Source organism: Paroedura picta, chromosome 8 (assembly GCF_049243985.1).
Source record: "Paroedura picta isolate Pp20150507F chromosome 8, Ppicta_v3.0, whole genome shotgun sequence".
Classification (NCBI taxonomy): Eukaryota; Metazoa; Chordata; class Lepidosauria; order Squamata; family Gekkonidae; genus Paroedura; species Paroedura picta.
Window position 1 is genome coordinate 4,601,873 of NC_135376.1, and position 11,078 is coordinate 4,612,950.

The window sequence follows — 11,078 nt, forward strand, 5'->3', positions numbered from 1 at the left end:
GGCACCTGAGTTGGGTTTCTGAGAGGGATCCCTATCAGGGAGGCTGGTCACCAGAGAGAGGATTGGGGAGCCCTAATGAAGAGTTTTTATACCCTTTCCCTACCCAAATATGGGGTAAAAAGTCACGTAGGCTGAGGTGGGCTTTAGGCAAAAGGTGCAGATGCCCTTATGATGTGATGATCAAAAGATACGATGGATCAAGGGGGGGGAAAGGTTCAAAGTGACCAGCGAGGGGGGTTTGGGGGAACTCCAGACTAGGCTTGTGTGCTTTGGTGCGGTTTGGCCGCTTCAGCAGCCTTTCAAGCCCAAGGCGGCCAGCTGGGCCTGTAGAGCAATGGGGAAGTGGGCTCGGGGACATCTAGTGATGTTAATGGTCCTCTGAACTTCTGGGAAAGGCTATGTAACCCCTAGGGGGGCTCTTGGAATACCAGCGTTCGCTGAAACCCTGGTTGGGCATCCCTGTCCTACACTAAGCCCACGGGGTTCCAGAAACAGAGGAATACAGGTGGAAAAGACCTTTGCTGCCATCTATAGTCTGAGGTAGGACTTGACTCATCCACAAACCAAATACAAGTTGAGCAAGTTGAGCACAGCCTGTCAGTGCAAGTCATGGGAACACATCAAGCTGCCTTGTACTTAGCCAGACCTTGGGGGCATCAGCACTGTCTACTCAGATTGGCCGTCAGGTAGAGATCTTCCACAACTGTTGCGGATGTAGGTTTATGCCCCTGGCAGGCACAAACGCACATGCACGAACGCTCTGCGAATGCGCGTTTGCGAATGTGCGTGCGCAGCGCTGCCGGGCCACCCTCTCCCTTCCACCGCTGCTAGTGGTCCCCAGCCTTAAAAAGGTTGGGGGCCGCTGGTCTAGAGGACATGTGGTTGGCCTCATTGAAATGAACAGCCTGTTGACATCAGCCTGCACAAGACATAGGGAATTGTTAAAGCACTCCTCCAGAGCTTGGTCTGTTGAGCCTGGAGAGGAAACGACTGAGCGGGGACCTGATAACCATCTTCAAGTATTTAAAAGGCTGCCATATGGAGGATGGAGCAGAGTTGTTCTCTCTTGCCCAAGAGGGACGGACCAGAACGAATGGGATGAAATTAATGCAAAAGGAATTCTGTCTAAACATCCGGAAGAAGTTCCTGACAGTTAGAGCGGTTCCTCAGTGGAACAGGATTCCTCGGGAGGTGGTGGGTTTTCCTCTTTGGAAATTTCTAAACAGAGGCTGGATAGCCATCTGACAGAGAGGCTGATTCTGGGAAGGCTCAAGGGGGTGGCAGGTGACAGTGGACGAGCGATAGGGGTGTGAGTGTCCTGCATAGTGCAGAGGGTTGGACTAGATGACCCATGAGGTTCCTTCCAACTCTTTTATTCTATGATTCTACGATTCTATATTCTTTATTTAATTAATTAATTTATTAATCACCACTACCGAGTGGCTCGTGGCGGTTTACAAAAGTCCGATTAAAAACCCATTAAAACCCCCGTTAAAATGGACTATATTATTATCCTATGATTCTATGATTAATATGTGGAATTCACTGTTAGCCAGTGTAGTGAGGGATACAGGAAGGAACAGCTTGAGGCAGGGATTCGATAGATTCATGGAGGAGAAATCTATCAATGGCTATGGTTACTAGCCATGTTGACTGAGGGGAGCCTCTAAATCGTGGGCGCTGAGCCTCTGAATCCCAGAGCCAGGAGGCCACATCAGTGGAAGACCTCCGCTTCTATGCCCTGTCATTAGCTGTCCAGAGAAACTGGTTGGCCACTGTGAACGTGAAACAGGAAGTTGGACTAGATAGTCTATTGGTATGATCCATTGGTACGATCTTCTTATGCTCTTATGAAGGCCTTGGCCTCTCCGCCCTGTTGTTGGATCTCAGGAGGAATAGGTTGGTCCCTATGTGGACTAGATCAGGGGTAGTCAACCTGTGGTCCTCCAGATGTTCATGGACTACAATTCCCATGAGCCCCTGCCAGCATTTGCTGGCAGGGAATTGTAGTCCATGGGCATCTGGAGGACCACAGGTTGACTACCCCTGGACTAGATGAACTGCTGGTCTGATTGGCTCTCTTTGCTCCTGTTCTTACGACAACCTTGGTCTCCTTGTCATTGGATATCCAGAAGAACTGGTTGGCCACTGCGTGAGACAGGATGAGTAAACCACAACTGCGATGGATGTAATTACCATCAGCTCGAAATAATAGCAGCAATAACAGCAATAATTACAAGATGAACAACAGCAGTTGCGGTTCTCAACGGTTTGCTGCAGTTTGTTTCCTGGGGATGCTTTGGTGGTTTGTTTGTTTTTTTCGCACGAGCAATTTGTTTAGTATTTAAACACACAATGTGATTAGCTCACATGCATCGTATTAGTATAACACGTAATGCTCGCTTACCGACACAAAATTAATGCTTTCTTTGTACGGAAACAGGCAGGGGCATGAAAGAACAGTTTCTCGTCCTTCGGGGTTGGAGTAATAGGCAGAGGCAGGAACGAACGGTGACAGATCTGACGTAGTAAATCAGGGCGAAATCAATTCAGGGGGTGGGGCAAGGATCTGGGAGGTCCATAACAGTAAACAATTGAAAGTGGATGGGAATGTTTGGGAAATTAACTCTATTAATCATACAGGCAGATGTTGTGTTGCCACAAGAATGGCAAGGGTGTGGATTTTGGCTTCATGATGTGGAGACCTCATGAACACACTAAGCTGCTACTGAATCTGCCCACATCAATATTGTCTACTCAGACTGGCAAAAGCTCTCCAGGGTCTGCGGTGGAAGTCTTTTGCATCACCTCCTACCAGGTCCTTTAACGGGAGATGCCAGGGATCGAACCTGGAACATTCTGTATGTCAAACATGCATTCTATGAAGGAGCCACCCCACCTCTCATTGCCTTGCACCACTTAGCTGGGCTTTGAGGAAATTCTCAGGCAAAATGGTGGAAGCACAATCGGCAGCCCTGGCAAGGTGGCATCACTTCTGGTGTTATTCACAAGTGATGTCATCGTGTCCTGTGGCTCTCTAATACTCACCTAAATGTTACAGTGAAACCATAGAGTTTTACGGTAAATTCTCTAGGGGTGGTCAAACGGTGGCTCTCCAGATGTCAGTGGACTCCAGATGTCAGTGGACTACAACTCCCATGAGCCCCTGCCAGTTGGCAGAGGTCCATGGGAATTGTGGTCCTTGGACCTCTGAAGAGTCACAGTTTGGCCACCCCTGTAAAATGCGACTATCACCCTGGCAAGATGATGTCACTTCTGGGTTGTGCCGGAAGTGACATCATTGCAACAAGGATTCTGATTTCCCCCTCAAACAGAATTCTGCAGCTGGCAACCCCATGTAGGGGAGAAATGTACAAGCATTCAGGGTTATGTTGTCAGTTAGGCCTTGTATTCAGTTCTTGGAATGTAATTGTATTGGATATTTGGGTACATCTCATTTAGAATCCAGTTACACTGAATCTGCTGTTCTGTCAGATTCAGGAGTACTGGTTTTACTATTGTAGTAGAGAGTTTGTTACTCATTAGAACAGGAATGTGCAACCCATGGCTGCAAAAGCAAAGGTGACCTAGCTTGGAATGGAACCTTAAAGAAGAGAGTGAAATCTTTGATTTAAGAAGTTGTTTTTTTCATATCTCGCTTTTCACTACCCAAAGGAGTCTCAAAGTACCTTACAATCTCCTTTCCCTTCCCCTCCCCACAACAGACACCCTTTGAGGTACATGCTGCAGGTGTCTCTGATGGACAGAGCAGAACCTTCTTCAGTCTTATGTGGACTTTGGGGAGAGGCTGTGGCTCAGTGGCGGAGCACCTGTTGGGAATGCAGAAGGTCACAGGTTCACTCCCTGGTGACTCCAGTTGAAAAGACCAAGTTGTAGGTGAGACCCCAGAGAGCCAATGCCAATAGCTGATCTTGATGGACCAAATGTTTCATAGAATCATAGAATCATAGAGTTGGAAGGGGCCATACAGGCCATCTAGTCCAATCCCCTGCTCAACGCAGGATTAGCCCTAAGCATCCTAAAGCATCCAAGAAAAGTGTGTATCCAACCTTTGCTTGAAGACTGCCAGTTTGATTCACTGTAAGGCAGCTGCATATGTTCATGAATTATATGTGCTCATTAATATTCTCATAGGGCAGAGGTGGCCAAATTGTTGTTCTCCAGATGTTCACTGACTACAGTTACCATGTGCCCCTGCCCAGCACCATGCTAGCAATCTCATGGTAATCGTAGTCCATGGACATATGGAAAGCCACAGTTTGGCCACCCCTGTCATTGGGCTTTTTTGCGGAGTGGAGGGTTCTTCATAGTAACAAAAAGTGACATTTGAGAGTGATAAGCCTTTCTCCTGGCTCTCTGTAGCCGATGCAAGAAGATAAACTTGTTTCTGAGAGAGACAGGCAGACTTTGTGCTTCTCAGAAAGACAGAGGGGCCTAGAAGATTCTAAAATGGCTACACTTTGGTCAACAGAGAGGTTTAGCTGAAGCATTATTGTAGCTCAGAAAACACAAGAAGAAGAAGAGTTGGTTCTTATATGCCGCTTTTCTCTCCCTGAAGAAGTCTCAAAGTGACTTACAGTCACCTTCCCTTTCCTCTCCCCACAACAGACACCCTGTGGGGTGGGTGAGGCTGAGAGAGGCCTGATATTCCTGCCCAATCAGAACAACTTTCCCAGTGCCGTGGGGAGCCCAAGGTCACCCAGCTGGCTGCAGGTGGGGGAGTGTAGAATCGAACCTGGCTCGCCATATTAGAAGTCCACACTCCTAACCACTAGGGAGGCTTAATCCAACCTACCTTCTAATCAAGGATTTGCCACTAGTGTTTGGGCTGTGTACACTTTACGGATCAACCTATTAGTGGTTATTTATGGTACAGTGTATGTTCTCAGATCTGCAAATGGGTGTTGTCATAAAGGCTCCTCGATGACCTTTTGCACTGGATTTTGATGTGGTTTCGCTCTTTAATTATCCAAGGCTGCTGGCTCCTGCCATAAGAACATGCTTCAGAATCCAGCCTTGTGTCTTCCTGCGTTGTTTAGAATCATAGAATTGGAAGGGACCTCCAAGATCATCTAGTCCAACTCCCTGCAGAATGCAAGAAATGCACAACTATCTGCCAACCCACAGTTTATATGACTGAAGGCAAAATATCTTGCCAGTTGTTTCCGTTCGGTGGAGAGGAAGGTATACAAATCATTTGTGCCTGAAGGTCTGCCCACAGAATCGAAGCCATCCCCCCCACCCCCAGGGCTTTGTGCATTTTCTAATAAAGCATACTGATTTGATCAGCAGCTTATACAAATCAATGGAATTAGTGGCTTTGCGATGTAAACTAAGTTTGCAGTTGCAAGGTATATTTGTTTTTTACTGTGGGGATTAAAAGGCAAGTGATGTTCAGAGATGGACCATTTCTGCACGGGAGGCTTTGCACTGGGCTGCAGGCTGGAGTTTGAGTCAGGGCAGGTTGTTCCACCTCTTCCTGCTCCTGCACAGGGGAGCATTTGGCTGGGTGCACCTCATCCACCCCAGATTTGTGCTCCCACACAGGAGCCGGGGCAGTGAAGTCCCCAGTATGGAAATGGGTTTGCTATTGCCCACCTCTGCATCACCAACCTGGTACTCTTTAGCAGTCTTCCTTCCACATATAGACCAGGGCCGACCCTGCTTAGTTTCTGAGATTTGACAAACTAAGCCTAAACTGGGCTATCCAGGTCAGGGCTCTATAGTCCATAGAAAAGGTCCTTCCTTCCTTCCTTCCTTCCTTCCTTCCTTCCTTCCTTCCTTCCTTCCTTCCTTCCTTCCTTCCTTCCTTCCTTCCTATTCCAAACAGCGGCTGGAGATTTCTTAAAAACATCTGTGCTTACCAGATGTTAGTACTGGAAGTGGGAAAGGGTAGCTCTAGGAATTTCCAGGAATTCAATGGTTTTACCATAGAGGTTCAAGTGATTCCTAGAGCTACCCTTTGTCACTTCCAGTGAGAACGATACGTATAAGAGGCTGAATTTAAAAACCTCTCACAATGCTATGTCCCACCCCAACCCTCCCACCAGTTGCTAGACAGTGCCTGGCAAACCTCAGCCTCGGCCCTTTCACAGGGTTATTAGGATTATTGCATGGAAAGAACCAATAGGAGCACGGAGAAGGAAGGGTGGATAAAATGTGATGGGGGTGAGCTACAGATAAATAGATAAGATGGGCAGGTGAACAGATTTGTGATAGTGTGTGCTGTACTGTGACAGCATGTGTGGTATTATTAATGATGCATTAGGCAATTGTAATGATGTTTCCTGGGTAGATACGGAAATATAATTGGTATGTGGGTTAATTATAGGGGAAGGACATCAGCAGGGTATTATTTATTTATCTATCGATCTATTTATTAGATTTTTAGGTTAAAACCCATACATTAAAAAATCCAGTTAAAACTAAGCTATAATTAAAAGGTGCTCCATCCCTTCCCCCAAAGACTTCCTGGCACGGAAGTCGTTCTAATTTAGTTTAATTCCCAGGTTCAGATGGAGGGGGGCAAAAGGGGGCATTCTGATGTCAGTGAATTTCGGCATTGGTCTCAACCACGCGCCTGGCTGAAGAGCGCCATTTTACAGGCCCTTCAGAAGTTTGGCAGCCGCTGTAGGGCCAAGATCTATCTGGTCGAGCCCCAAAAGTCTTCTTTGGGGTCAGGGACAACCAGCAAGATCACTGAGTGGTGAACTCTTCATGGAACATAATTGGAGAAGTGGTCCCTCAGAGACACAGGGCCTGGACGGCATAAGGCCTTGAAGGTTAAGACCAGCTCCTTAAACCTGATCCAGAACTCAACCGGTAGTGTGTGCAGCTGCTGGAGGGCAGTTCAAATGTGGGCTCTCCATGCAGTCTTTGGTAGTCTCCCCAAAACTGGATGAGTCCTGCAGGGCCTGTGAGCCATCTGATAGTGGGTTTCCCCTGGACAGGACCACCATAAAGAAGTATGTCTCCCTGGTAGATGGCAGGTGACTATCCCAGGGACCAGGCACCATGAGCAGGTTGCAACTTTAAGAAAAAAGGTAAATTTAAATCATCCTAAATATGGAGGCAATCCTTAAGAAGATCATTCTGAAAAATCCAACAGTAGCAACGTAGTAATAGCAGTTCTACAATGACAATCAATCACAGATCTCCTGTGTTTAGCCCAAAGAATTTCCCACCCATGGCTGTCCCAGAAGAAAAAAACTTGGAGAAGAGAAATGGTGTATATGGGGTCCCACACTTTTTAACATCTTTATGTGCCCTCTGGACCAGCTGGTGTGGAGCTTTGGGCTCGATTGTCATCAGTATGCTGATGACACCCACTCTATCTCCTGATGGACGGCTGTCCAGACTCCCCCCTAGAACCATTTGCCAGATGTTTGGAAGCGGTGGCTGGATGGCTAGAGCAGAGTTGCCTGAAACTCAACCCCTCCTAGACGGAGGTCCTATAGTTGGGAAGTAGTGGGACAAAGCAGGAAGTCCGTTTGCCCTGCCTGGCAGGAACACACCATTGCGTCCCAGGCCAGGAATTTGGGAGTGCATCGATGCTTCCATAACTATGGTGGCACAGGTCAAGAAGGTAGCTGGCCAGGCTTTTTTCCATCTTCGCCAGGCCTGGCTACTAGCAAGGGACTACCTGTCCCCTGACCACCTAGCCGCAGTGACTCACGTGACAGTCACCTCCAGGCTAGATTTCTGTAACTTGCTTTACAAGGGTCTACCCTTGTCGTCCTTGACCCAGAAATTACAGCTGGTGCAAAATGCAGCTGCTAGGGTCCTCACAAGAACATCTTGGAGAGCCCATATCCAGCCTGTGCTGAGGCAGCTGCATTGGTTGCCAGATATTGCACAGAACAGGTTCAAGGTTTTGATTTTGACCTTCAGGGACCTAAGTGGTCTGGGCCCCACATCTGAGGGATTGCTTGTTGCCCTATGCCCCCCACAGTGCTTTACGCTGTGTGAGCACTGATTTGTTGGTGATTCCCAGCCCAAGAGAGGGACGTCCGGCTTTGACCAGGGCCAGGGCCTTTTTGGTCCTGGCCCCAACCTGGTGGAATGAGCTCCCAGATGAGCTGCGGGCCCTGAGGGAGCTTTCCGCATTTTGTAGGTCCTGAAAAGCTTCTGCCAGGTCTTTGGTTGAGGCCAGGGCAGTGAGGAAGATAACTGGAAAATCACGCCCTCCCCCCCCCTACCAGAGCTGGTGTTAGCACCAAGCCAGCTAGGCCTTCTCTCCTCCCCGATAGTGGTTATTAGCCTTGGGCATTGCCTGTTCACTGTGTATTTTTATATTGTAACAGTATGTCCTTTTAACGGGGGTTTTAATGGGATTTTTAATGAGGACCTTGTGACTCGCCACGAGCCATTGTATGGGGGTTGTGGGATATAAATAAATAAACATACAAACAAACAAACAAACAAATAAATAAAGACTGGAAGACATGGATGTGGGATGTAACTTGGACCTAGGTTAACATAAGAAGAAGACCCCTGCTGGATCAGAGCAATGGTCCATCTAGTCCAGCATCCTGTCTCACACAGTGGCCAGTTGGTCCCTCTGGAAGGTCAACAACATGGCATAGAATCTGAGGCCTTTATAAGAACATCAGAAGAGCCCTGCTGGATCAGACTAGGGGTCCATCTAGTTTAGCCTGTCCCACACAGTGGCCAACCAGTTCCCCTGGAGGACCAGCCACAGGGCATAGAGGCTGAGGCCTTCATAAGGACATCCGAAGAGCACCACTTGATGAGATCAATAATCCATCTAGTCCTATGGTCATAAACAATTCCTTGGCTCTACTATTAGGGCAGCAATAGCAATGAAGCACGTGCGACATTACTGGGGAGGTGTTTCAAGGGTTCATTTCATGAAAAAAATTTTCACAGTCGGAGTAGTTCAACAGTGGAATAGGCTGCCTAAGGAGGTGGTGAGCTCCCCCTCACTGGCAGTCTTCAAGCAAAGGTTGGATACACACTTTTCTTAGATGCTTTAGGATGCTTTGGGCTGATCCTGCGTTGAGCAGGGGGTTGGACTAGATGGCCTGTATGGCCCCTTCCAACTCTATGATTCTATGATTCACAACTACCTTTTGGATCTCGGATGTGTCTTTATCATGGACTTTGCTAGCTGGGCTCAGCTCGGTTCCTGACAATATCAATATGCGGTTTGGCATGGTTCGGCCGCCTCCGTGATCACCCAAACCCGAAGCGGTGCATAGGAGGCCAGCGCCGTGGTGCGGAGAGGAGGGGTGGTGTGGAGAGGAGGGGCAGCGGTACAGAGCTCTGTGTGCAGCTACCAGCTGGCGCTCCGCTACCGCTCCTCCTCTCTGCACCATGGCGGTGGCTGCCTCAGGCTTTGGTGATCACCAAGGTGGCCGAACCGCGGCGAAACACACAACCCTAGTTTTAATAGAACTTGGCGTTAACAATGTAAACACTTTAAGATTACTGTTTTGATATGTTGTAATCCATTTTGTGCTCCCGGGGAAGGGTGGCATAGAAATGTGATAAATAAAATAGAAATGTGATAAATAAATAAAACCTATCGAATCCCCTTTTCATCATGTTTTTTTCCTGTGGCCATCACTCAGTCCTTTGGCCATGAATTCCACGTTTGAATCACTCTCTGCATAAAGTACTATTTCCTTTTGTCTGTCCCGAACATCCTGGGATGCCCATGAGCTTACGCTCAATATCTGGAACAGAGACCAGAGGCTGCCTTCAAGTAGGAGCCAAATTTCTTAACATTTTAATCCTGCCCCCAGTGGGCCGATATCTATCCAGTACAGCAGTACAGGACAACCTTTCAATTTCCACAGTGAGAGATGGTAGAAGATGGGGAAAGGACCATAGTTGGGAGTGTGAGATAAGGGATGAGATACGTTGGGAGCGTGAGTTAAGCATTTGGACCAGGGGTAGTCAAACTGTGGCCCTCCAGATGTCCATGGACTATGATTCCCAGGAGCCCCTGCTAGCATTCGCTGGCAGGGGCTCCTGGGAATCGTAGTCCATGGACATCTGGAGGGCCGCAGTTTGACTACCCCTGATTTGGACACTGAAGGGAAGGAGAACATGCCAGATGGCAGTAACCAAGAAGCAGAGAGGGCTGGGGCTAAGGAACAGGAAAGGAAGGAAAGAAGAAAAGTTTGCAAAAGTAGAACAGGAGAAGTTAGATCATGGTCTGTCTCTTCTGTAGGTTTGCCCAGTCCATCAAACCAGCTGGTGGGTAATGGGGGGGGGGCAACTTACTGGGAGAAGAGAAGAAAGAAGCAGGAAATAAACCTGATAGGGTGTTTTGCCAAACTCCAGAACCTCACCGCCCCCAATGTGCCCAGATTACTACCGGGTTATGTAGAAACATTGCATTTACTTCATGCTTCTTCCCTCCCCATTTGCAGCAAGTTCCCACAGTTCCTGGGAGTCCTGGAATACACAGAGAGGCTTCAAACTGGGTGGGGTGTTCCTGCTTGGGTAATCCTCCTTTGGTTGTTTGAGGAAGATGTTGCTGGGGCCAAGACATTAAAATGGAATGGAATTTGAGGAGCAACCCCCAGCAATATTTAGCATGAAATAAGTGCATCTAGTCAAGGCTATGGTCTTCCCAGTTGCAATGTATGGCTGCGAAAGTTGGACCATAAGGAAGGCCGAGCGTCAAAGAATTGAGGCTTTTGAACTCTGGTGCTGGAGAAGACTCTTGTGAGTCCCTTGGACTGCAAGGCGAACAAACCGGTCAGTCCTAGAGGAGATCAGCCCTGACTGCTCCTTAGAAGGCCGGATCCTGAAGATCCTGAAGATGAAACTCAGATACTTTGGCCACCTCATGAGAAGGAAGGACTCCCTGGAGAAGAGCCTAATGCTGGGAGTGATTGAGGGCAAAAGAAGAAGGGGACGACAGAGAATGAGGTGGCTGGAGCAGTATCTCCCATCCCGTTGGCACACGTTTCATTTGTATGACTCAGATGTCATGACGTCGCTTCTCCGGATTGAATTGCATCTTGTTCTCACTTGCCCACTTTCCCAGCATGTTCCGAAGTTGTTTGAACTCTTTCCGGCTG